Below are 23,710 nucleotides of genomic sequence, written 5' to 3' on the forward strand. Positions count from 1 at the left end.
TAGAAAAGCTGGGATGCCTCCCAGTAATATTCTGTGCTCAAAAAAAATGTTTAAAACTCTGTGGAGAGTGAAGTGACAGGCTGTTTTTGCAAAAAGCCTACTGTATGGACTAAAGCAAGCAGTACTTTTTTCCTTGTTTATTTGATGTAGTGCAGATGTGTGCTCTTGACTTAACACATTATTATTATTATTATTATTATACACAATCTATATAGCGCTAACAGTTTTCTCAGTGCTTTATAACATGAGAGCAGAGAGTACGCTTACAATACAAATCAATACAGGAGGTATCAGAGGGCCCTGCTCGTTAGAGCTTACAATCTAGAAGGGAGGGCCACGTGGAACAAAAGGCAATAACTGTGGGGGGGGTAGCTGATGGAGAAAATTAAAATACAGTTGTTAGGTGTGGGCAGGGTAGGCTTCTCTGAAGGGAAGGGTTTTTCAGGGATTGTCTAAAAGCCAATAGAGTAGTAGATAAGCAGACAGATTGGGGTACGGCATTCCATAGGATTGGAGAGGCTCTGGAAAAGTCCTTGAGGCGAGCATAGGAGGAGGTGATGCGGGAGCTAGGGAGCAGAAGGTCTTGAGAGGAGCGAAGCGAACGAGTAGGTTGGTATTTAGAGACTAGACTTGTGATGTACCTTGGGGCTACATTGTGGATGACTTTGTAAGTAGTTGTTAGTATTTTACATTTAATTTGTTGGGTGAGCGGAAGCCAGTGGAGGAATTGACAGAGAGGGGTAGCTGACACAGAACAATTGGTAAGGTGGATGAGTCTGGCAGCAGCATTCATGATGGATTGAAGAGGTGATAGACTATGTAGAGGTAAGCCAATGAGAAGGGAGTTGCAGTAGTCAAGACAAGTGAATTAAGAGCTTTGTTGTGTCATTGGTTAGAAAGAGACGTATTTTGGAGATGTTGCAGAGGTTGAGGCGGCAAGATTTGGACAGTGATTGGACATGGTGCTTAAAGGAAAGTTCAGAGTCCAGGCCTACACCTAGAACCTTGGCATGCGGGGATGAGTTTATAGTTGAGCTATCGATTTTGACAAAGAGATCAGGGGAAGAGAAAGGGGCATATGGGGGAGGAAAAATGTTAAGTTTGGTTTTGGATAGATTGAGTTTGAGGAAGTGGTGTGACATCCAGACTGATATATCTTATAGTAAATTAGTGATACGTGAGGAGACAGAGGGAGTGAGCTGAGGAGTAGAGAAATATATTAGAATGTTGTCAGCATAGAGGTGGTATTGGAAGCCATGGGAGGCTATCAGCTGATCCAGGGAGGAGGTGTAGATTGTAAACAGGAGAGGTCCAAGAAAAGAACCTTGGGGGACCCCAAAAGAGAAAGGAAGAGGAGAGGAGGAAGTAGAGTAGTAAGAAATGCTAAAAGTGCGGTTGGATAAGTAGGAGGAGAACCAGCAAAGAGTACAGTCACAGAGACCAAATACAAGTTTTTTGAGGAGGAGGGGATGGCCAACATATCAAAGGCAGCAGAGAGGTCCAGGAGTAGGAGTACAGAATAGTGTTGGCTGTTAGTAGATCGTTTGTTAGTTTTAGGAGAGCAGTTTCTGTGGAGTAGGGATGAGCTTCGTCCGTTCGGCGAATTCCGAACGTTATGGGCCGTTCGCGCCAAATTCATGTGGCGCTCACGCCCCACAATGCACTGCGTCATCGCAGTGCATTGCTGGCTCATGATTGGCCAAGCATGCACTGTGACCCCGCATGCTTGGCCAATCACAGCGCCAGCAGCGAGGAGAGCCATGATTGGCCACAGGCAGGATGCCTGTGGCCAATCATAGCTCAGGCTGTGTAGTACACGCCCCACACTATATAAGGCCGCCAGCGTGGTGTAGTGTGTAGTGTGTAGTGTGTTGGTGTCTGAAACAGTTAGTGGGTGTTCTGTGTACCTTCAACACAGTACACACCGATCGTTATCGGACGATTTTCGATCTTGCTCTTCTGTAGTGGTTGTTGTCTGCTTGCCCTGACCGCAGTATACACTGCTATATTCACCTCACCTATATAGCTAGTGATCTATCTTTTATAATAGAGCTTGCAGTCAGTAGTGTTAGGAGCTTGTGCGTGCTGTCTGCGTGCTCTGTACCCAGTACACACCGCTATATCCACCTACATAGCTCTTCTCTATTTGAGCCCACTTGCCATCTGCAGGAGTTATTGGAAGTTGTGTGTGCCTCCAGCACAGCACAGTATACATCTGTATATACCCCTTTATCTCTGGTGTTCTATAATAAAGGCATCTGCAGGAGTTAGTGGGTTTTTTGTGCCTCCAGCACAATATACACCTGTATCTACCCTTTATTGCTGTTCTCTAATAGAGCCATCTGCAGGGCTTAGTGGGTGTTGTGTGACTCAATTACAGTATACCCCTTTATCTCTGGTGTTCTATAATAAAGGCATCTGCAGGAGTTAGTGGGTGTTGTGTGACTCCAGCACAATATACACCTGTATCTACCGTTTATTGCTGTTCTCTACTAGAGCCATCTGCAGGGCTTAGTGGGTGTTGTGTGACTCCATTACAGTATACCTCTTTATCTCTGGTGTTCTATAATAAAGGCATCTGCAGGAGTTAGTGGGTGTTGTGTGCCTCCAGCACAATATACACTACCCAACTGCTGTTTTACCCAACTCCCTTCAGGCCATTACCATGTCTGGAAGGCCAGCAAGGAGAGGCAGACAGGCGTGAGCCGATAAAAGAGGGCAAGCAGGCTCTGTGTCTAGAGACAACAGTGCTGGTCGTGGACGCGGTGCATTGTCATCAGCACGTGGCCATGGGACACGCTTGTCCTTCTTTTCGGCAGCTGGACATGTTGAACCGCAACATGCCAACGACTTGGTAGAGTGGATGACCAAGCCCTCTTCATCCTCCTCATCCTCTCTCACCCAGTCTCAGGGTACTAGCAAAGCAGCTGCCAACGCATCGTCTTCCCTCCTCTCAATGTCATCATCAGTGACTCCTTCCCTAGACCCACCACGTCCTCCTGAGGAGTCTCCTGAACTCTTTGAGCACAGTGTTGGGTACATGCTCCAGGAGGATGCCCAGTGTTTTGTAGGCTCTGATGATGACACTCAGCTAGAAGAAGGCAGTAGCGTGAATGCAGAGAGAGGGGATGCTCAGAAGGACAGCAATCTGGCAGTCATGTTCCACAAGCTGCAGCATACTGCCAGGTTTTTTACAGTGATGAAGAGGGAGGGGATGATGAGAGCACTGACTCCACGTGGGTGCCTGGTAGGAGAGAGAAGCAGGAGGAGGAGGAGGAGGAGGCACATGTCCAACGAGGCAGGATGCCCTCCGGGGGCCAGCTTAGGGGCAGCACACCGACTGAATCACACCGCAGAGCTCCGCCTCTGCAGGGCGCTGCCTCTGCGCGTTATTCTAAAAGTTCTTAGGTGTGGGCCTTTTTTGAGACGAGTGCATCAGATCGCACCGCTGCTATTTGCAACATATGTCTCAAGCGTATCTCGCGTGGCCAAAACATCAGCCGCTTGGGCACCACATGCTTGACCAGACATATGTTGACCTGCCATGCAGCTCGTTGGCAAGCGTACCTCAAAGACCCACACCAAAGAACAAAGCGGACCTCTCCTTGCTCCTCATCAGCTGGCATCTCCAACCCCACTAGACCTTCAGTCCTCTTTGAAACCTGCTCTGAGAGGAATGAAGGTGTAGAATTAGGTGTGTCATAGCCAAGTGCTTCCGGGCACTCTGCTAGCAGTACACCCATGTCCGATTATAGCAGGCAAATGTCCCTGCCCCAGCTGCTGGACCGGCGAAAGAAGTTCACTCCCAGCCATCCACATGCCCAGCGGTTGAATGCTAGCTTGGCTAAATTGCTAGCACTTCAACTGCTGCCTTTTCAGTTGGTAGACTCTGCCCCCTTCCGTGAGTTTGTACAATGTGCGGTTCCTCAGTGGCAGGTCCCCAAACGCCACTTTTTCTCACGGAAGGCTATTGCGGCTCTCTACCGGCATGTGGAAGGCAATGTCCTTGCCTTGCTGGACAGGGCGGTAAGGTGCATATTACCGCTGACTCATGGTCCAGCAGGCATGGACAGGGACGTTACCTGTCTTTCACGGCCCATTGGGTCACTCTTCTGGCAGCTGGGAAGGATGCAGGACAAGGTGCAGTAGTGTTGGAGGTTGTTCCGCCACCACTCCTCCAAAATGCTACTATTGGTTGTGACACACCTCTCTCCTCCACCCCCTCCTCTTCTTCTTCCTCCATGGCCTCTTCCAGTGCTCTGTCCTCAGAACCAGCGGTGCTCCGTAGGCGTTCCAGGGGCTACGCAAGTACGCAGGCAAAACAATGCCATGCCGTGCTTGCGCTGGTTTGTTTGGGGGACAGGAGCCACACTGGGGCGGATGTTTTGTCAGCTCTGCAGGGGCAGGCCGAGAGGTGGTTGACGCCACGCCAGCTTAAGCCAGGAATGGTGGTTTGTGACAATGGCACCAACCTCCTCTCCACCCTCCGACAGGGACAACTAACCCATGTGCCCTGTGTAGCTCACGTTCTTAACCTGGTGGTGCAGCGGTTCTTGGGCAGGTACCCCGGCTTACAGGATGTCCTGAAGCAGGCCAGGAAAGTCTGTGTTAATTTCCGCCGATCATTTAATGCCTGTGCTCGACTGGCTGAGCTCCAAAAGGAGTTGAACCTGCCCAAGAACCGCCTTATATGTGACATGCCCACCAGGTGGAACTCAACGTTGGCCATGCTTCAGCGGCTGCACACGCAGCAGAGGGGCATCAATGAGTACCTCTGCGATTACGGCACCAGGACAGGGTCAGGGGAGCTCGGTTTTTTCTCACCATGTCAGTGGGGCATGATCAGGGATGCATGCACTGTCCTGTCACCGTTTGAGGAGGCCACAAGGATGGTGAGCAGTGACAGTGCATGCATCAGTGACACTGTACCTCTTGTCCACCTCTTGGAGCATACGCTGCGTGGAATAATGGACAGGGCACTTGAGGCAGAACAGAGGCAGGAAGAGGAGGACTTCCTTGCCTCTCAAGGCCCCCTTTATCCAGACAGTGTTCCTGCTGTGCCACCCATCACACAGGAAGAGGATGAGGAGGAGGAAGAGGAGGAGGAGGATGATTGTGTCAGCATGGAGGTGGAGGCTGGCACTCAGCATCAGCAGCAGCAGTCTTGTAGGGATGATTTACAGTCCCAAGAAACACGTGGACTTGTACGTGGCTGGGAGGAGGTAGCTGCGGATCATGTGGCCCTTAGTGACCCAGAGGACTCCAGACCGAATGCCTCAGCTAACCTACGCTGCATGGCCTCCCTGATCCTGCAAAGCCTGCGGAAGGATCCTCGCATTCTTCGGATCAAGGAGAGGGACCATTACTGGCTGGCCACTCTCCTTGATCCACGGTACAAGGGTAAGGTTGCCGACCTTATCTTGCCATCGCAGAGGGAGCAGAGGATGAGACATCTCCGGGAGGCCTTGCAGAAAGGTCTGTGCAACGCGTTTCCAGAGACTGGGAGGTTACAAACTCCTGGTCCTGGACAACGTGTTGCTGAGGCATCAGTCAGAAGGAGCGGTGGAGAAGGTGGCCGTCTGACTGATGTTTTCAGACAATTTTTTAGTCCGCAGCCCCAAGGTATGATCGGTTCCAGCAACCATCGCCAGCGTCTGATTTACATGGTGCAGGAATACCTAGGGGCAAGGTCAGACTTGGACACCTTTCCCACCGAAAATCCTCTGGCTTACTGGGTCTTGAGGATGGATCACTGGCCAGAGCTTGCACAGTATGCAATTGAGCTACTGGCCTGTCCTGCATCCAGCATTCTTTCGGAACGCACCTTCAGTGCTGCTGGTGGCTTTGTTACCGATCACAGGGTGCGCCTGTCCACCGAATCAGTTGATCGACTGACCTTCATCAAGATGAATCAATCTTGGATCACCCACAGCTACCAAGCACCTGAAGCTGATGTAACCGAATAATTTTTTTGAAATATCACATCCCTTCAAGACTGCCTATGCTGATGCTGAGTGACTGTCCTGTTATGTTGATTGTCTATCCTCTTCCTCCCCTGCTGATATGTTGGAAGAACATTTCTGGTTCTGGGTGATGCCATCAGCCCAATTTTTCTGCCCCTGTTTAACAGGGGCGTTTAATTACAATTTTTGATGCAATGCTTTGCAGCAGGGCTAATTCCTGCAATAAAACTAGAATATATGGGAGAGGTTGCAGTGTCGTGGCACCAGCACCAGTGCCTAAGGCCCAATTTTTCTGCCCCTGTTTGACAGGGACATGTAATTACAATTCTTGATATAATATTTCACAGGAGGGCCCGTTCCTGTGCCCACCCAGAGTAACTGTGAGGACTTATAGTGTTGTGGCACCAGCACCACAACCACCAAAGGTCAATTTTTCTACCACTGTTCAACAATGGCATGTAATTACAATTCTTGATATAATCGTTCACAGCAGGGCGCTCCAGCGCCCACCAAGAGTCACTTTGAGGGCTTACAATGTTGTGGCAAAACCAACACCTTGTTCCACCATTTCTGCAGAGCATATAGGGCAGGCCCCTACTTTCAAACATCCAACTTACAAACATCTCCTACTTGCAAACGGAAGGAGACAACAGCAAGTGAGATCAAAAAAGATGGACGACAAAACAAATTATACAGGGGTGATAACCCTTCCCTATGTTTTCCAAAAAGCTTAAAAATCGTTTTTTTTGACTGGAGCTACACTTTAAAAATGTACCAGTTGAAAATTACAAACAGATTCAACTTAACACAACAAACCTACACAGTCCCTGTCTTGTTTGCACCGCCTGTATACTGCTGTTCTGAGTATATAGGGTCTGGGGGCCACACGCATTTCCTTTTTTTAATATGGGTACGGGGTTCCCCTTAATATGCGTACAAGACCCAAAGGGGCTGGTAATGGGCAGGGAGGGCTACCCATGCCATTTTTCTCAATGATTTTCAACCATATTGCAGGAAACCAGATATAACATTAAAACTGCAAGCAGTTTTCAATGATGTTATTTCCGTTTAATGTCATTTTGTGCAGGGACTGTTCTAAACACGGGAAACACGTGGCACTTCACAGGCATACTACAGACACCCCCAGGCACCATATTTAAAGGAATATTTCATTTTATTTCACTTTTATCGTCATCAGTGCTCCCGCCAAAACTGCCATTTTTAAAAACATTTTAGGCATTGACCCATGTCCTCTGGGGCAGGAGCCAGGTCCCCAAACCCTTTTTAGGACAGTATCTTGCATATTAGCCGTTAAAATTAGCACTTTTAATTTCGAACGTTCGAGTCCCATAGACTTCAATGGAGTTCTAAAGTTTGTTCGAATTTGGGGTCCGTTCGAAAGTTCTGGTGTGAACCGAACCGGGGGGTGTTCGGCTCATCCCTACTGTGGAGTGTTGAGGATGAAATCCAGACTGAAGGGGATCAAGAAGGCTATTATCAGCAAGGTGGACGCTCAGTTGGTTGTAGACCAGACGTTCAAGGAGTTTAGATAAGAAGGGGAGCAAGGAGATGGGTCATAGGTTGTTAAGATTGGATGGGTCCAATGAGGGCTTTTTAAGTATGGGGCTGACAAGTGCATGCTTTAGAGCAGGGGTCTCAAACTGGCGGCCCTCCAGCTGTTGCAAAACTACAAGTCCCATCATGCCTCTGCCTGTGGGAGTCATGCTTGTAACTGTCAACCTTGCAATGCCTCATGGGACTTGTAGTTTTGCAACAGCTGGAGGGCCGCAAGTTTGAGACCCCTGCTTTAGAGAGTTGGGCAAGATGCCAGAAGAGAGGGAGAGATTGAAGATGTGGGTTAGAGAGTGTAACATAGAGCCAGAGGGTGAATGTAGCATTTGCGAGGGAACAGGATCCAGAGGGCAGGTGGTTAGGTGGACATTAGCAAGTAATTTAGCAACCTCGTCTATAGTGGTGGGGTTTAAAGAGGGAAGCAATGATTGTAACTGTGGACATGAAGTGTAAACATGAAAATAAACATGGAACCAGTAATTCCTTAAAGAGAAGGTTGGGTGCAGTCAGGGACCTGTTGTACTATGAACTGCTGCTGCTCCAAAAATTGATGCTGTATCGAAGACCCTTGTAGAAGAATGTTAAAACAATAAATGGGGTTCCCTAATTTTCCCAAACATAATAGTAATCGCAAAATGTACCATGTATTCATAATAGACAGGGAAGCATTTGAACAAATTGTTATGCCCTTATTTAAAGGTGGTGTTAGAGCTGGACCAACAGCATCCATCAGGGGGGGGGGGGGTCACCTTGCTTAGCAAACTGCTAAAGTTTTCCAGATTCTCCCAAGATTCTTCTGGGTGAGGATGGAAAGAGTTCTGTGAATCATGTCCTAAATGTCAAATACTGCTCCACTCCCCTATTACCAAAGCCCAGTGGTATCTCTGCACATGATTAAAGTGCATTTATAAAGGATTTAAATGGATTTGATTGGACCCCTGGAGATACAATAAGAGTACATTAGTATATTCTCATTATGTTGCATTATGCTACCCGCTATCCAGAAGAAATTTAAGAAACAGCACAGAGAAAAAAAAAATATGGAACTATTCCATATGTCCCCCTGCAATAACAAAATATTTTCTTGCTGATCAAGGGGCACCTTTTTATATCAAATGTGATAAATTAGTTACATACACTAATGAATACTTAGGAGTGTATCACCTACAAAATGACAGATTGGTGGAGCAGTTTAACAAAAAAAAAGCTAAATATAATTGAGAAAGATGGGAAGGGCTGGAATTATCTTCTTCCATATCTCATGTTCACTATCCACAAGTTCCTGCAGTATACCTTGTGATTTTCTCTCTGTGAGCTGATGTATGGTAGATGATCTGGTGGACTACTGCATATTGGAAAAGAGAGCTGGAAACAGGAAGGAACACCACACAGGAGCATGACTGAACATGTCTCCCAGATGCAGGATTGAATCACAGCGACCAGGAGGATTTTAAATGTATCTCCCCCTCTTATTGGCATCAAAATTCGACCACTTGGATGCCCAAATCAGATACATCCTTTTGGTATATGTCATTCCAATGTCTCGCTATGTTTGTATTGGGATTTTTTCAATATCATATAAATGCAAATCCAATGATGCAGGCACTGAGGGGCGGGGCCAAGTCATACATTTGGTGGCTATGGACACCGAATGCTGGACTCGGGAGCACGCCCACAAGGTAATCCCCTCGGGAGAGCGCTTCTCCTAGGGGACCATCTGATGTGGGGAAGAGCCAAGAGAGCTGCCGGGGGACCCCAGAAGAGAATGTTCGGGGCCACTCTGTGAAAAGCAAGCTGCACAGTGGAGGTAAGTATGATATGTTTGTTATTAAAAAAAACAAAAAAACTAACTCTAAAGTCCCTTCCATACACACTATCAGATTTTCTGATGATTTTTTCCTTCAGATTTACCAAAGCCATGTAGTGCAAGGGCCTGCCTTAAGCATACAAATTGAAACTCCTAAGGTTTGACCTCATATTGTATGGTTTTGGTAAATCTGAAGGAAACAATCAGCAGAAAAACTGATAGTGTGTATGGGGCTTTACAATCACTTTACCTGACTCTTTTCAGGTTTTTTGGGGGGAACTCACTGATCAGACTTTGAGTTGCTTAGGTTGAGCAACAGCCTACTGTATAGATGTTTTGAAATTATGAAGACTTGGAGAAGTTTCCATATATCGAGTACGGTGAAGCTCTACTGACTTCCATAGTTCAATCATGTGCAAGCAAAAATGCACTTTTTATTTTCCCTGCACATGATTGTGTATTCTTTGCAAAGTGAAATTTCACCAAGCTTTAGGTAAAATTCCCTTTAAAAGTAAACAGCCTATTTGCACACAAGGGCTTCTGTCTATATAATTGCATGAACCCTATTTTATTTTCTTCCAATATCCACTCAATTGTGCATGTGGGGTGAATTTTCATGAAAGGAATACTAACAAATTTTACAAAGCAAAAAGCTGCTGAAAGGTGCAGCCACCTAGAGGTGCAACAGGTTTCAGTGCTCTACCTACAACCCTAGCTGCTGAGATCAGTCAAAGCTCTGACATTTTATGGTAATGTCAAAGCTACCCCAATCTTTCACACTCATTCATTCCTATCACTATGATGGGCCACCTCAGGGGCAAATACAACTATATGGGAGGTAGTAGGGACAGGTAAGCATCAACATTATCAGGAAGTTCTGAATCTTTGCATGGTCAGAGATACCTGGTATTTGGGCATGAGGTGGATGTCTAGGTGCCAACACTTTTTACCTGTTAGTAGATATTTTTCTTCTTTTTTTTTGTCAAAGTGACTGATTCACTGCAAGTTGTTGACTTAATAAGTACAGAATTTTAAAAATTGATAAGTGGTTTTTCAAACCAGCAGTCTGAGGTCCCAATGGGCGGTATTAGTCAGTTCAGATGGCAATACCCTCATTAATGTTTAGGAAGGTGCTGGATGTGTGTTAAGGTAAAGAGAGAACTCGCTCTAGGCGTCTGTACTTGAATAACACCTTCCTTGCCAACGGTGATGGCTCAGTATGTAGAATGTATATGAGCAAATAAAGATCCGGATTAATCACAGCTATTGCAAACATAAAATGACATGGTATTTATATACATATTCAAAAAATAAAGGGGGCAAGCTGACACCACCATTCACATGCAAAGATCCATCTTCAATTAAGTTGATGAAGCAGCTGATGCTACAACTCTAAGCCCCTGTACACACTAGACATGTGCATTCGTTTTCGTCCGAATGCATTTTCGTCCGAATTTCAGCTATTTTCGTTTTCGTTTTGACAAACGATAACGAAAGCACAAAATCCGAAAAACGAAAGATCCGACATAAATAAATGCTTTATTTTCGTTTTCATTGTTACAACAGTTCGATATAGAATAGGAGATTCGACATGACTCTGACAACAATCTGTGTCTATAGAACCTGTGTTCGAATGTGCCTAACCTTACCTCTATTAGTCCAAGATTATATAGAGAAAATATTCGACAGAGAAAAAAGATTTGACAGAGAGAAAAGATTCTGCAAGATACTGTCCTAAAAAGTGTTTGGGGACCCGGGTCCTGCCCCAGGGGACATGTATCAATGCAAAAAAAAGTTTTAAAAACGGCCGTTTTTTCGGGAGCAGTGATTTTAATAATGATTAAAGTGAAACAATAAAAGTGTAATATTCCTTTAAATTTCGTAGGGGGGGGGGTTGTCTATAGTATGCCTGTGAAGGGGCGCATGTTTCCCGTGCTTAGAATTGTCCCTGCACAAAGTGTCATTTATGCAGGAAAAAAAGTCCTTTAAAATCACTCGCAGCTATTATGAATTGTCGGCTCCGTAATACAGAGAACACTCATTGAAAGTCATTGATAAAAAAATAAATAAATAAATAAAAAAAAAAAAAGCGTGGGGGTCCCCCAAATTCAATTACCAGGCCCTTCAGGTCTGGTATGGATATTAAGGGGAACCCTGCCTCAAATTTAAGAAAAAATTTGACGTGGGGTTCCCCCTAAATATCCATAACCAGACCCTTCAGGTCTGGTATGGATATTAAGGGGAACCCCGCGTCAAATTTAAAAAAAAATTGACGTGGGGTTCCCCCTAAAAATCCATACCAGACCCTTTATCCGAGCACGCAACCTGGCAGGCCGCAGGAAAAGAGGGGGGGACGAGAGAGCGGCCCCCCCTCCCTCCTGAACCGTACCAGGCCACATGCCCTCAACATTGGGAGGATGCTTTGGGGGTCTGTGACCCCTCAAAGCACCTTGTCCCCATGTTGATGAGGACAAGGGCCTCATCCCCACAACCCTGGCCGGTGGTTGTGGAGGTCTGCGGGCGGGGGGCTTATCAGAATCTGGAAGCCCCCTTTAATAAGGGGACCCCCAGATCCCGGCCCCCCCCCTGTTTGAAATGGTAAGGGGGTACAAAAGTACCCCTACCATTTCACAAAGAAAGTGTAAAAAATGTTTAAATAAAACAAACACACTTTTGAAAAATTCCTTTATTAAAAATAAAAAAATAAAAAAAAGATTCCAGCGGCGGTAATCCACTCTTGCTATCCATCGACGGACGGTCATATCTCCAGCGATGTCTCATGTCATCCAGCGCAGCGCAGCATCCTTCTTCTGTCTCCGTGGAGGAGACACTACAGACATTCCGGCGGCTGACGTTTGTTATATACGGAGGGCGGGGCCACCCGTCACCTGACCCCGCCCCCCTCTGACGCAAGGGGAAACCCGGGGTTCCCTGTGACGTAGGGGTGACCCGCACCCCTCTGATGTAACACAGGCAGGTTTCCGTTACATCAGAGGGGGGCGGGGTCACCCCTACGTCACGGGGAACCCCGGGTTTCCCCTTGCGTCAGAGGGGGGCGGGGTCAGGTGACGGGTGGCCCCGCCCTCCGTATATAACAAACGTCAGCCGCCGGAATGTCTGTAGTGTCTCCTCCACGGAGACAGAAGAAGGATGCTGCGCTGCGCTGGATGACATGAGACATCGCTGGAGATATGACCGTCCGTCGATGGATAGCAAGAGTGGATTACCGCCGCTGGAATCTTTTTTTTATTTTTTTATTTTTAATAAAGGAATTTTTCAAAAGTGTGTTTGTTTTATTTAAACATTTTTTACACTTTCTTTGTGAAATGGTAGGGGTACTTTTGTACCCCCTTACCATTTCAAACAGGGGGGGGGCCGGGATCTGGGGGTCCCCTTATTAAAGGGGGCTTCCAGATTCTGATAAGCCCCCCGCCCGCAGACCTCCACAACCACCGGCCAGGGTTGTGGGGATGAGGCCCTTGTCCTCATCAACATGGGGACAAGGTGCTTTGAGGGGTCACAGACCCCCAAAGCATCCTCCCAATGTTGAGGGCATGTGGCCTGGTACGGTTCAGGAGGGAGGGGGGGCCGCTCTCTCGTCCCCCCCTCTTTTCCTGCGGCCTGCCAGGTTGCGTGCTCGGATAAAGGGTCTGGTATGGATTTTTAGGGGGAACCCCACATCAATTTTTTTTTAAATTTGACGCGGGGTTCCCCTTAATATCCATACCAGACCTGAAGGGTCTGGTTATGGATATTTAGGGGGAACCCCACGTCAAATTTTTTCTTAAATTTGAGGCAGGGTTCCCCTTAATATCCATACCAGACCTGAAGGGCCTGGTAATTGAATTTGGGGGACCCCCACGCTTTTTTTATTTTTTATTTATTTATTTATTTTTTTATCAATGACTTTCAATGAGTGTTCTCTGTATTACAGGAGCCGACAATTCATTATAGCTGCGAGTGATTTTAAAGGACTTTTTTTCCTGCATAAATGACACTTTGTGCAGGGACAATTCTAAGCACCAGAAACATGCGCCCCTTCACAGGCATACTATAGACAACCCCCCCCCTACGAAATTTAAAGGAATATTACACTTTTATTGTTTCACTTTAATCATTATTAAAATCACTGCTCCCGAAAAAACGGCCGTTTTTAAAACTTTTTTTTGCATTGATCCATGTCCCCTGGGGCAGGACCCGGGTCCCCAAACACTTTTTAGGACAGTAACTTGCAAATTAGCCTTTAAAATGAGCACTTTAGATTTTGAACGTTGGAGTCCCATAGACTTTAATAGGGTTCTAAAGTATGCTATATACTAGCTCCGTCGAATCTTCTTTATACATTCGACAGACACCATAAGCCTTCAAAGACAGATTCGACCGTGATTCATGTGGATTTTCGGACGAATGCAATTTTTGAACGAAAAATGAAATAAATAAAAACGAATTTCGGGAGTAACTAAATAAATTAAGTTTTCAGACGAAAACGAAATTCCGAAACGAAATATTTTACTCTGCACATGTCTAGTACACACGGTCGGAGATTCGGCCAACCAAATCCGTCTGATTTTGTCTGTCAGATTTAGTCTGACGGATTGTGTCCAAAACTGTTGCATACACACGGTCGGACTAAGTTGTCGAAAAATCCGATCTTTCAGAACGTGATGACGTAATTTCGTTACAATGGGACTACATTCAGGCTAGTAGCCAATAGCTTTGATGTAGGAATTTGATCTGAGCATGCGTGGCACTTGGTCCGATTCAAAATTCTCTACACATGATCGGATTACGTCCGACCGGCCCAGTTGGTCGGGAAATATTTCCAACATGTTGGAAAATTGGGTCCGACGGAGATTCGGATGGAATCAGTCCGATGCATACCACACACAGTCGGATTATCTGACGACACGGTCCGACAAGACGCATTCCGACGGATTCTCCGACCGTGTGTACGCGGCATATGAGTGGTATATTAACCCTTTATGCATGGACATATCGGACCTTCATGTTGAATTGCATGATTGAAAAAAGATTTTTATCAATATTGTTCTTAAATATATACCTGTTTTGGCTAATAACCCCATTTTTGCACAAATCCTTTCAAAAGGAGTTATGACAGTGTCATGTAGGGCCCCCACTTTGGGTGGAATGTTGTCACCTAGTCTTTTCAGTAGTAGTAAATCATAGACAATTTAAAGGCACCTTTCCGTGTGGTTCAAATAGATGCCTATGTTGCACTCATATTTTGAAAGGTAATACCATTAACCACTTGCTTACTGGGCACTTAAACACCCTCCCTGCCCAGACCAATTTTCAGCTTTCGGTGCTCTCACACTTTGAATGACAATTACTCAGTCATGCAACACTGTACCCAAATGAATTTTTTGTCCTTTTTTTCTCACAAATAGAGCTTTCTTTTGGTGGTATTTGATCACCTCTGGGGTTTTTATTTTTTGCGCTATAAATGAAAAAAGACCGAAAATGTTGAAAAAAAACGCATATTTCTTTGTTTCTGTGACTTATGCAAATTATTAATTTTTCTTCATAAATTTTGCCCACGATTTATACTGCTACATATCTTTGGTAAAAATAACCCAAATTAGTGATTTTATTTGGTCTTTGTGAAAGTTAGAGAGTGTACAAGCTGTGGTGCGAATCATACAAAATTGATCACATCTGATGTACTGGTGGCCTATCTCGCTTCTTGTGACCCGAACAAGTCAGGAAAGTACAAATACCCCCAAAATTACCCCTTTTTGGAAAGTAGACATTCCAAGGTATTTAGTAAGAGGCATGGTGAGCTTTTTGATGTTGTCATTTTTTTCCCACAATTCTTTGCAAAATCAAGATTTTTAATTTTTTTAATTTTTTTCCACAAAATTGTCATTGTAATAGGTTATTTCTCTCACATGGCATGTGTATACCACAAATGACACCCCCAAAAAAATTCTGCTACTCCTCCTGAGTATTACAATACCACATATGTGGTACTTTTTCACAGCCTGGCCACATAGAGAGGCCCAACATGCAGGGAGCACCATCACATGTTCTAGGAGCATAAATTACACATCTAACCAGGAAAATGACACGTGACACTGATGACAGATGGCACTGATACGTGGCAATGATGACACTTAAACATGGCACTGATGACAGATGGCACTAATATGTGGCACTGATGACAGATGGCACTTATACGTGGCACTGATGACACGTGGCACTTATACGTGGCACTGATGACACGTAGCACCAATACGTGGCACTGATGACACGTGGCACTAATACGTGCCACTGATGACAGATGGCACTAATACGTGGCACTAATACGTGCCACCGATGACAGATGGCACTAATACGTGGCACCGATGACGCGTGACACTGATGACAGATGGCACTGATAAGTGGCATTGATGACACGTGACACTGACAACAGATGACACGTGACACTGACAGGTGCCACTGATGACAAATGGCACTGATACGTGGCACTGATGACAGATGGCACTAATATGTGGCACTGATGGCACTATGTAGCACTGATGACACGTGGCACTGATGACAGATGGCACTTATACGTGGCACTGATGACAGATGGCACTGGGGACAAATGGCACTGACAACAGGTGGCACTGGGGACAGATAGCACTAACAGGTGGCACTGGGGGCAGGTAGCACTGGGGGCAGGTAGCACTGGGGTGGATGGCACTGGTGTGGATGGTACTGGGGCGGATGGCACTGGGGCAGGATGGCACTGGGGGGGATGGCACTGGGGCAGGATGGCACTGGGGTGGATGGCACTGGAGCAGGATGGCACGGGGGAGGATGGCACTGGGGGAGGATGGCACTGGGGGAGGATGGCACTGGGGGGGATGGCACTTTTTTAAACTTTTTTTTACACTTACGGCCGCTGCAGCCGTTCATCTCTCCCCTCTCACACGCTGTCTGTGTGAGGAAGGAGAGCGGCGCTAAGAGATGATCTCATATGTTTACATATGAGATCATCTGACATTGGACACGCCGATCGCGCTGTAAACGGCCGCTGTGATTGGCCGTTTACAGCGATCTGTGTCTGTGGGACACGGCAAACACAGAACTTCCCCGATGCATGCCCACGGCGGCGCGCATTGCGGAAGTAAACAACAGGACGTCCAGGGACGGCCTCCCGGACGAAAGCACCCACTCTACGGCCGTCATTCGGCTATAGGGCGGGCGGGAAGAGGTTAAGGCCACAGAAGTTAATAAAACATCTAAGATCACAACATTCAACAATTGCAACACAAGATATTTGGTGTATGTCAGTGATATGCAATTAGCGGACCTCCAGCTGTTGCAAAACTACAAGTCCCATCATGCTCTGCCTCTGGGTGTCATGTTTGTGGCTGTCAGAATCTTGCTATGCCTCATGGGACTTGTAGTTCTGCAACAGCTGGATGTCCGCTAATTGCATATCCCTGGTGTATGTCATTACCTGCAAGACATGTCAAATGCAATATGTTGGTCGAACAACTCACAGGCTGAGAGATCTTCTTTAAGACCATTTATATGATATTGGAAAAAAAATCACAATACGAACATAGCGAGATATTGGAATGACATACACAAGAAGGATGTATCTGATTTGGGCATCCAAGTGGTCGAAAGAATTTTGGTGTCAGTAAGACCCCATTCAAACCTGAGCGTTTTGTAGCTTGACGCCTGAAGCTACAAAACGCTGGAGGGGAAAAAATCCATTATTCTCAATGGACATGGTTCACATCTCCACTCCAAGTTGCCTGAAGCCCTATGCCTGAAGCTCAAACAAGTTCCGGACCCTTTTTTGTCGCGCGAATCGGGCTGATTTGGGCGTTTTTATTCCCATAGAAACTAATGGAAACGCTCGATTCAAGCGTTTAGCGCGACAACGAGCATTTCTATGGGCGTTTTGTCGCTGTATCTGCTCAAGAGAAAATATAATTTACATAATTTACATAAGGAAATGACATAAAGGACATAAAAAATACACAGGAAGTGCACAGATCACCATTTTTAGCTCACATGGAGACCAGCAATATGGAAGGAGAACTGGATGAGACAGTATGTCTCCTAGATCAGGAGAGCTTCATAAGAATGGTGAAGGAGCACCCCTGTCTGTATGATACTAGAGATCCATGCTACAAACTGCGAGCGAGCAAGAGGAGGACATGGAACCAGATTGCCATCCAAGTTTTTACAAACTGGGCAGACCTAACTGGCCATGTGAAGGATGAGAAAGGTAAGAGAAACCCCTGCAAACATAACCACAATAGGGACATAATAGGATGATTAGTACATTATAAGGCCCCTTTCACACTGGGGCAGTGCGGGTGTTGGTGGGTTGGCGCTTTGCCGTCGTTTTGTTTGTGGTATGCGGCCACTAACGGGGCTGTTTTAACCCCCGCTAGCGGCCGAAAAAGGGTTACAATCGCACACAAAGCACCGCTGCAGCGGCGCTTTGGCAGCGTTCTAGCAGCCGCTAGCAGGGCGGATTTAACCCCCGTTAGCGGCCGAAAAAGGGTTAAAATCGCACACAAAGCACTGCTGCAGCGGCCCTTTGCCAGCGTTCTAGCGGCCGCTAGCAGGGCAGTTTTAACCACCGCTAGCGGCCGAAAAAAAGGGTTAAAATCGCACACAAAGCACCGCTGCATTAACCCTTTTTCGGCGGCTAGCAGGGGTTAAAACCGCCCTGCTAGTGGCCGCTAGAATGCTGGCAAAGGGCCGCAATCGCACACAAAGCACCGCTGCAGCGGCCCTTTGCCAGCGTTCTAGCGGCCGCTAGCAGGGGCGGTTTTTATCCCCGCTAGCGGCCTAAAAAGGGTTAAAATCGCACGCAAAGCACCGCTGCATTAACCCTTTTTTGTGGGGTTAAAGCGGGGGTTAAAACTAGCGGGGGTTAAAACCGCACTGCTAGCGGCCGCTAGAACGCTGACAAAGGGCCACAATCATACACAAAGCACCGCTGTTTTAACCACCGCTAGTGGCCGAAAAAGGGTTAAAGTCGCACACAAAGCACCGCTGCAGCGGCCCTTTGCCAGCGTTCTAGCGGCCGCTAGCAGGGCAGATTTAACCCCCGCTAGCGGCCGAAAAAGGGTTAAAATCGCACACAAAGCACCACTGCAGCGGCCCTTTGCCAGCGTTCTAGTGGCCGCTAGCAGCGACGATTTGACGGTGGTAGTATAGCCACGCTGGTCCATTGATTTCAATGCTCCAAAGATGCTGCTAGCAGGACTTTTTTTACCGTCCTGCTAGTGCACCGCTCCAGCACTCCTGCTTTCACAGTGCAGTGAAAGGAGTCGCTTTTTCAGGTGCTATACAGGCTCCTTTCTCTCCATTGTGAAAGCCGGAGGGCTTTCACACTGGAGCGGTGCGCTAGCTAGTGAATACACCGCTCCTTCACTGCTTCCGCCTGAACAATGCCACAGTGTGAAAGGGGCCTATGCATGGGAGTAGTGATGGACGAACGTTTCGCCCGGCGGTCGTTTCGCGGCGAATTTCCGACATTCGCGGTCCGCACGTTCGAACGCCTTTTTCCGTCGTTCGCCGCGGCGGACTTACGTGTTTAATGTATACAAGAACTTTAACCTTTGGTGACACGTTTATCATGTGATACAGGACAGCCACTTGAGACATGACAGCACATGGACACTTGTACATTCCCCCTAACCTATAAATACACCCGATCCGGTGGCCATTTTACATTCTTTCTTCTGTTACGATAGGGACAGGTTCCTGTGTGGAGTAGGGAGAGATAAACCACTAGCTATTTGGTACACAAAAGTTCTTTTCAGGACTGGTATAGGTGTTAGGTGTTGATAGGTTTGCTGTGCTGCTGATTCTTGCAGCAGCCTGAGTGTTTTTTGTTAGTTTAGAGAAAGGGAAAGGACGGTGTATGCTACAGGGACAGCCAGATTAGTCTTTCATCATCATCATCATCATCATCATCATTAGCTGTTACTATCAAGGTCCACAAAAGAGCTGTTCCAGTAACCACTAATCGTTCTCTTTTTTTGCCAATTTGTATAGGGACAGGAAGGAAGCAGTGTTGTCAGGCAGTGAGGGTAATTTTAAAGACTTGCTGTTATTATTAGTTCCACAAAGGTTCTTTTCAGGACTGGTATCAGTGGTACAGTAATAGGCTTGTACATGTATAATATTCTTTCTTCCAAATATAGAAAGGATATTATACTTGACTGCTGCCCTTCTGCTGCAGTCTGCTAAACATTCACAACTCACTTGTTCCACAAAAGTTCTTATAAGGACTGGTAACTTGGTATAGGGTGCTACGGTACATAGGCTTGAGTGCGGTACAGTCTGCTGTTCTGTAAGGACCGCTATCGGTCCACAATAGATAGGGTTGACGTGCACCACTGCTGACCGCTGCCCTATACTGCAGCAGTCCTTCAGCGGTATAGGGACTGACGTACAGTCTGCTAATCACTAACACACAACCTGCTTGTTCCACAAAAGTTCTTATAAGGACTGGTAACTTGGTATAGGGTGCTACGGTACATAGGCTTGAGTGCGGTACAGTCTGCTGTTCTGTAAGGACCGCTATCGGTCCACAATAGATAGGGTTGACGTGCACCACTGCTGACCGCTGCCCTATACTGCAGCAGTCCTTCAGCGGTATAGGGACTGACGTACAGTCTGCTAAACACTAATACACAACCTGCTTGGTCCACAAAAGTTCTTATAAGGACTGGTAACTTGGTATAGGGTGCTACGGTACATAGGCTTGAGTGCGGTACAGTCTGCTGTTCTGTAAGGACCGCTATCGGTCCACAATAGATAGGGTTGACGTGCACCACTGCTGACCGCTGCCCTATACTGCAGCAGTCCTTCAGCGGTATAGGGACTGACGTACAGTCTGCTAATCACTAACACACAACCTGCTTGTTCCACAAAAGTTCTTATAAGGACTGGTAACTTGGTATAGGGTGCTACGGTACATAGGCTTGAGTGCGGTACAGTCTGCTGTTCTGTAAGGACCGCTATCGGTCCACAATAGATAGGGTTGACGTGCACCACTGCTGACCGCTGCCCTATACTGCAGCAGTCCTTCAGCGGTATAGGGACTGACGTACAGTCTGCTAATCACTAACACACAACCTGCTTGTTCCACAAAAGTTCTTATAAGGACTGGTAACTTGGTATAGGGTGCTACGGTACATAGGCTTGAGTGCGGTACAGTCTGCTGTTCTGTAAGGACCGCTATCGGTCCACAATAGATAGGGTTGACGTGCACCACTGCTGACCGCTGCCCTATACTGCAGCAGTCCTTCAGCGGTATAGGGACTGACGTACAGTCTGCTAAACACTAATACACAACCTGCTTGGTCCACAAAAGTTCTTATAAGGACTGGTAACTTGGTATAGGGTGCTACGGTACATAGGCTTGAGTGCGGTACAGTCTGCTGTTCTGTAAGGACCGCTATCGGTCCACAATAGATAGGGTTGACGTGCACCACTGCTGACCGCTGCCCTATACTGCAGCAGTCCTTCAGCGGTATAGGGACTGACGTACAGTCTGCTAATCACTAACACACAACCTGCTTGTTCCACAAAAGTTCTTATAAGGACTGGTAACTTGGTATAGGGTGCTACGGTACATAGGCTTGAGTGCGGTACAGTCTGCTGTTCTGTAAGGACCGCTATCGGTCCACAATAGATAGGGTTGACGTGCACCACTGCTGACCGCTGCCCTATACTGCAGCAGTCCTTCAGCGGTATAGGGACTGACGTACAGTCTGCTAATCACTAACACACAACCTGCTTGTTCCACAAAAGTTCTTATAAGGACTGGTAACTTGGTATAGGGTGCTACGGTACATAGGCTTGAGTGCGGTACAGTCTGCTGTTCTGTAAGGACCGCTATCGGTCCACAATAGATAGGGTTGACGTGCACCACTGCTGACCGCTGCCCTATACTGCAGCAGTCCTTCAGCGGTATAGGGACTGACGTACAGTCTGCTAAACACTAATACACAACCTGCTTGGTCCACAAAAGTTCTTATAAGGACTGGTAACTTGGTATAGGGTGCTACGGTACATAGGCTTGAGTGCGGTACAGTCTGCTGTTCTGTAAGGACCGCTATCGGTCCACAATAGATAGGGTTGACGTGCACCACTGCTGACCGCTGCCCTATACTGCAGCAGTCCTTCAGCGGTATAGGGACTGACGTACAGTCTGCTAATCACTAACACACAACCTGCTTGTTCCACAAAAGTTCTTATAAGGACTGGTAACTTGGTATAGGGTGCTACGGTACATAGGCTTGAGTGCGGTACAGTCTGCTGTTCTGTAAGGACCGCTATCGGTCCACAATAGATAGGGTTGACGTGCACCACTGCTGACCGCTGCCCTATACTGCAGCAGTCCTTCAGCGGTATAGGGACTGACGTACAGTCTGCTAATCACTAACACACAACCTGCTTGTTCCACAAAAGTTCTTATAAGGACTGGTAACTTGGTATAGGGTGCTACGGTACATAGGCTTGAGTGCGGTACAGTCTGCTGTTCTGTAAGGACCGCTATCGGTCCACAATAGATAGGGTTGACGTGCACCACTGCTGACCGCTGCCCTATACTGCAGCAGTCCTTCAGCGGTATAGGGACTGACGTACAGTCTGCTAAACACTAACACACAACCTGCTTGGTCCACAAAAGTTCTTATAAGGACTGGTAACTTGGTATAGGGTGCTACGGTACATAGGCTTGAGTGCGGTACAGTCTGCTGTTCTGTAAGGACCGCTATCGGTCCACAATAGATAGGGTTGACGTGCACCACTGCTGACCGCTGCCCTATACTGCAGCAGTCCTTCAGCGGTATAGGGACTGACGTACAGTCTGCTAAACACTAATACACAACCTGCTTGGTCCACAAAAGTTCTTATAAGGACTGGTAACTTGGTATAGGGTGCTACGGTACATAGGCTTGAGTGCGGTACAGTCTGCTGTTCTGTAAGGACCGCTATCGGTCCACAATAGATAGGGTTGACGTGCACCACTGCTGACCGCTCACCTATACTGCAGCAGTCCTTCAGCGGTATAGGGACTGACGTACAGTCTGCTAATCACTAACACACAACCTGCTTGTTCCACAAAAGTTCTTATAAGGACTGGTAACTTGGTATAGGGTGCTACGGTACATAGGCTTGAGTGCGGTACAGTCTGCTGTTCTGTAAGGACCGCTATCGGTCCACAATAGATAGGGTTGACGTGCACCACTGCTGACCGCTGCCCTATACTGCAGCAGTCCTTCAGCGGTATAGGGACTGACGTACAGTCTGCTAATCACTAACACACAACCTGCTTGTTCCACAAAAGTTCTTATAAGGACTGGTAACTTGGTATAGGGTGCTACGGTACATAGGCTTGAGTGCGGTACAGTCTGCTGTTCTGTAAGGACCGCTATCGGTCCACAATAGATAGGGTTGACGTGCACCACTGCTGACCGCTGCCCTATACTGCAGCAGTCCTTCAGCGGTATAGGGACTGACGTACAGTCTGCTAAACACTAATACACAACCTGCTTGGTCCACAAAAGTTCTTATAAGGACTGGTAACTTGGTATAGGGTGCTACGGTACATAGGCTTGAGTGCGGTACAGTCTGCTGTTCTGTAAGGACCGCTATCGGTCCACAATAGATAGGGTTGACGTGCACCACTGCTGACCGCTGCCCTATACTGCAGCAGTCCTTCAGCGGTATAGGGACTGACGTACAGTCTGCTAATCACTAACACACAACCTGCTTGTTCCACAAAAGTTCTTATAAGGACTGGTAACTTGGTATAGGGTGCTACGGTACATAGGCTTGAGTGCGGTACAGTCTGCTGTTCTGTAAGGACCGCTATCGGTCCACAATAGATAGGGTTGACGTGCACCACTGCTGACCGCTGCCCTATACTGCAGCAGTCCTTCAGCGGTATAGGGACTGACGTACAGTCTGCTAATCACTAACACACAACCTGCTTGTTCCACAAAAGTTCTTATAAGGACTGGTAACTTGGTATAGGGTGCTACGGTACATAGGCTTGAGTGCGGTACAGTCTGCTGTTCTGTAAGGACCGCTATCGGTCCACAATAGATAGGGTTGACGTGCACCACTGCTGACCGCTGCCCTATACTGCAGCAGTCCTTCAGCGGTATAGGGACTGACGTACAGTCTGCTAAACACTAATACACAACCTGCTTGGTCCACAAAAGTTCTTATAAGGACTGGTAACTTGGTATAGGGTGCTACGGTACATAGGCTTGAGTGCGGTACAGTCTGCTGTTCTGTAAGGACCGCTATCGGTCCACAATAGATAGGGTTGACGTGCACCACTGCTGACCGCTGCCCTATACTGCAG

This window comes from Lithobates pipiens, unplaced genomic scaffold, assembly GCF_037356315.1.
Source record: "Lithobates pipiens isolate NorthernLeopardFrog02 unplaced genomic scaffold, aLitPip1_a1.2 Scaffold_18, whole genome shotgun sequence".
Lineage (NCBI taxonomy): Eukaryota > Metazoa > Chordata > Amphibia > Anura > Ranidae > Lithobates > Lithobates pipiens.